Source organism: Coenobita brevimanus, chromosome 61, assembly GCF_032717465.1.
Source record: "Coenobita brevimanus isolate Jiangsu-jjx chromosome 61, ASM3271746v2, whole genome shotgun sequence".
In the NCBI taxonomy this organism is placed as follows: Eukaryota; Metazoa; Arthropoda; class Malacostraca; order Decapoda; family Coenobitidae; genus Coenobita; species Coenobita brevimanus.
This window is the reverse complement of record NC_137014.1, coordinates 5058206-5063327: the sequence shown is the minus strand read 5'-3', so window position 1 is coordinate 5063327 and position 5122 is coordinate 5058206.

Here is a 5122-nt window from a genome sequence, read left to right as displayed (position 1 = left end):
CTTGCAATTATCCTCACCCTTCTAATCAACACTTCTTGCTAACGACAGTGAACAGGCAGACACCCCTATGGTTTCCAGATTTTCTTTCTCACCCTTTCCCTTATACAAACATCCAGCATTACCTTCTTTCCACTCCTCATGCATATTCCTTTCTACTTTGGTCAATCTATGGCCATCAGGTCTAGGCAATCACCATCTCCCATCTGTATCTACAGTATTTCTCCACTCGATTAATTCTTCCCACGAAACCTTCCCGGTCTTGATTGTATTATTTTTTTAACTAACCTCCATACCTTTCCTTTGCTGCGCTTTGTTTCCAGCATAAACTCTTACTTCTCGCTACCTCCAGACGATTTTGTTCAGTTTAGGAAACCTCTCTCGTATTCCAAGGGACAATGAAGGTCACCTCAAGCGACTAAAGTTCAGAAAGTCTACCCTACTCCGGATACAAGTGTTTGAAGGTGGAAAGGAAAACAAGCAAAAACATTCATCATCTGATTCAAAGCATTCGATTCATCTCCCAGTGGTCTAGTTCTCCCCAACTGTTACCTAAACTTAACACATTCAAAAACATGTCATAATTTGTCTTGTTTGTCCTTAACCCTTTTTAAGTCAAGTGGTTGGCTTGGCTCGGCTAACCACTTACACTTATAATGAGTTTTTGAATTATTTAGTTACCTATTTCTGTTTTCTCTTAAAACTTTGGGTATATCCTTCAGAGAAAACGGGGTAGTCTGACGCTTCATGTGTTTGATTCTACAGCTGATACACACCAAGGTAAGAGCTACTCTGTTTTGTTGCAAAACTCTTTGTGTAATAAGTGGTAGATTAGTTTGAGTCTCATGATAAACCATAGTATATCTTAGTCAAATGGATGCAGTAGAACCTCACAATGCATAGTAGTGGCAAAACCATTCAAGGTGAATTGATGAAGGGCCTAATATAGGTGGTAAGTTCAGATGACCACCCCGAGTATGGGTCACAAACTCAAGGTCCTGGTGTACTTTCTTTTGCTGACTGGGGGGAATTTACGCTACTGATCTTATCCATTATGAGCTGTAGGTATGTTCTCTATGTATCTTCAGCATTCTGGTATTCCAACTCAACGTTTCTGTCACTGCTTCACGGAACTTCTTACCTTTACTCATTTTCTTCAACTTCTCCACTCAGAATAATTCCATTTCACGTGATTACTTTTACTCTGAATCCAATTTATAACTCTGATGAAAGTAACTAGCGGTCTGATAGTTCACTGCCCTTCTTCCAACCCACTCTAAAATCAAGCAGCTCTCTCCTCAACAGGTAATTCACACACACACACACACACACACACACACACACACAGGGTAAGTCAATGAGTTCTTCAGGACCTCGATCACCATCTTGCTACTGCCTTTCAAGCATCTAAGTATATTGATTTATCGCTTTGTGCTGAAATATGCAAACGATAGCCTCCGTACAACAGTAATATCCACCACGTTATTCCCATTTTCATTTGCTCTTGACACTTCAGTATCACTCATCCTCTTTTTCACTTTCCTTGTAACCAGTTTCCCCCTCGGATGACTCACCAGAACCCCCTTTCACTGGAGCTAAAAACAACTGACACTTTAACATCTCGTAATTCTTATCACTTTATTCTCTATCCCGAGTTGGAGTGTATTGCATAAATAAACTTTGATATATATATTTTTTCACTTTCATATGAAACCGAGTGATCTCAGCCTCCCATTGCCTCACATTGTTAGTCAGCTTCCTTGTTACTACAGTGTACATTATATCATTAAATCTCTCACTGCCATCCAGTTTTTGGACATGCATCCTTCCTATATGCCCACTGCCTCTAACTACTATTTTTACTCTTCTCGCTCGTTGTTCATGACAAAAATAAAAAATAAAATAAGTAAATTAATAGGTCAAAAATCTCAGTAATTCTAAACTATCAACAGTATTAAAAGAGCTTTTAGTTTACTTATTTACCTGGCATATTAATATAGCGCATACATCACCAAATGAAAATTGAAACAGGTGTTATGATGTATGATAGTTCATAGGGCCATAAAGTGTATTGAGTCAATAACTCCAGGAATTTTAATTAACAAAGTAAATATTGACTCTGAATGGAACTGTGGTGCACAGAGTTACAAAGCTGAATTAACTTCACGGATGAGCAAGCCAGGTTCGAATGAATCCGACTGTTTAAGCGCAACACATGATAATTTACCATGTATGAATAGAGTGGCTCGATATTTGTTCTTCTTTGACAAAAGTCTTCATATGAATCAACTAATATTATTTAAGCTAATCGGTAGAGAGTCGCCTGCAGTCCTCACGGACCCAGGTTCAAATCCTGGCTGGGGCAGGGAACAGTTTAAGGATCTGAATTTCAATAAATCAGGCTTTACCGATCTACCGGAAGACCTGCCGACATGAAAAAATACCCTCGCTAATACCAATAAACCAGTCCTGTATGAGACAGCCCTAGCATGTATTCAATATGGACGGTGGGTGTTAGTGCCGAAGTGGTGACATGTAGAGGTGTATGGTATGTAGGACTGCTTGGCCTTGATAGCAGGCTGTGAAGCCTATGCCCAGAGTCGGACACACACACACACACACACACACACACACACACACACACACACACACACACACACACACACACACACACACACACACACACACACAAAAGCTAATATATATAACTAAAATAATACCAATAGTAGCCTATACTAATTTAGGATTATATTAAATGGATTTGGGAATATCTGTACAGCAACATTTATTTAATCTGAATAAGGAATTCATTCGCCTTTGAGCAATATACTGTCCAAATTATAACACTTGGAGGTCAAAGATAATAAGAATATGGCTAAAGAATATATTTAGGAATTAAATAAATTAAAGTGACTACATATAGCAATGACATAACGCACAACTAACGATAAAAGAAAAGGAAAGGAATCACACGACACCATGAAAATAACACAGCTCAAGAAAACAGATATTTAAGAATGTATTTATTTATTTATTTATGCACACTGGAATAAAGGAAGTCATAGGACAGATTAAAACTGAAAAGTATCTCTAAGACCCAACAGATTTTTTCCATGGATCAGTAAGAATGACAAAGTAATATAAAACGAAGTGTTGCTGTTGTTGCTGATCAGCCTCAGTCTGTCTGACCGAGCAGACCCATCAACCACAGGCAAGTGACCGCCCCCTGCAGGGCTATTCCATGCAGTGAACCGATGTTGCCTTGTGGTTGACAGCGCCTTGCCACCGAGATGCAGGGAATAATGTGAATGTTTGTTTCCTGGATGAACGCCGCATATGCCTCTCCTCCCAGTTAAATGGGTCAATAGTAGGCTCCACTTCACTCCGTGATCTAGCTATTTGGCTACCACACAGCGTTGTAAGTGGTTTCCGGGGTTACAGGAAACCTTTAGGCTTGTCATTCAGTGTAGAGCCACGTGAAGTGGAAAGATTAGTAACAGAATATTACGGGGAGGGAAGGGCGAAGAAGGAAAAGAGGGGGACAGCCACAGAAAGATAAAGGTAAAGGAAAATGTAAGGAGGACAGCATCAAGTGAGTGAATGATGCTCGCCACCACCTAGCACTAATTAAAATAAAGTGCAAATTACTTTCCAGTGGGAATGATTTAGCAGCAAAATCTAATTAAAATTCATAACGGAAAAGGTATTTTGATATATAAGTTATACAATTCAGACATGGAGTACAAGCATAATATTTTGTTAACATCATTTTCAGTAACGAGTAACGCCAAAACACTGGGAATGCCATGAATTACGAACTGTACCAATCGTCATCATTATCATCATCATCATCATTATCATTTGTTTCTGCTAGACCGTATTAGGTCCGCTGTAGGATCAGACCTTTGAGAGAGAGTAATACCTTGAAATAATCCTTCCTCATGCTGGCTACGTACAATTCTAAAGCAACAGCTGTCCATGTGAAACATAAAAGACGGTTTAGACCTCTTCGTGTAAACCTTAATTCATCCACCTGTTGCAATAACTTGTCATCTATTTTCCATCATCAGTTTCCATACCTTGTTTTTCCATACAATACAAACCATTCCCATTCACCCACCTTTTCTTCCTAGGCGCCTACAATCCTCTGACTCACATGTATATTCAGTGCCTTTTCCACGACTCCTTCCACCCGCATTGTATCGGGCAATTTTTCCAGATTAACTTCTTTTTCATCTTTCCAACAAAACACCAGTCAGATTAATTCATTAACCCATTCCACACAGTAACCTCTTTTATTGGCATTATCTTGCTTCCTCCAAGCGATGTTATTTAGCTTTGGACAGTCCTTTATAACTAGAGGATTTACATATAAGAATCCTTACTCTCTACAATAGGTCCACTCTCTAAGCTCAATGACTCTTCCTCTCAGTGGCAAGAATAAAATTGAAAAAGGTCACCGTATCGTGGGGGTTAACTGCTGCGTTTATTCTACTCTCGTTTTACAGTTTTATTTCATTCTGGTGCCACTATGTAGTCTTACGTCGATACATTAATATGGGCACTGACATCTACGTTTTCACTTCTTCAGTGTCTGTACTAAAATCTCTTTTTCGTAACATTGGGCTTTTTTAATTCCCAAGGTCAGTTTGCTGTCCTCTTCCCTTACATACTCCAGTGCTGATACTGAACCACTACGAGCTTCATTATCATCACAGCTCTTTTCAGCAATCAGCAGTTCTCTTCCACACAACACCTACGTAACACCTTCCGTAATCGCTCCGTGTAGCTATCTTGTCACATTATCTGAATTTGTAAATGACATTTATATTACACTTCTTTACAATTTCCTCAATGACATACTTCAGATGTTGACTCACATATGCCTTACCACTCCAGAAACCACTGGTCATCATTCATCTGTCTGGTTTTCTTTAGACACTGATTTTCTGTATACTTTACTCACAACACTCGGGTTTATTCCACGCTTCTTGTACTGTATTTATTTTAGTCACCAAAATTTTTAAAGACAATACAACCACAGCCATCTTCCGTTTCTCTAGTACAGGTACAAGATTACTTGTCCATTTCTTTGTATAATCAAAACAAACCGTTCATTGCACAC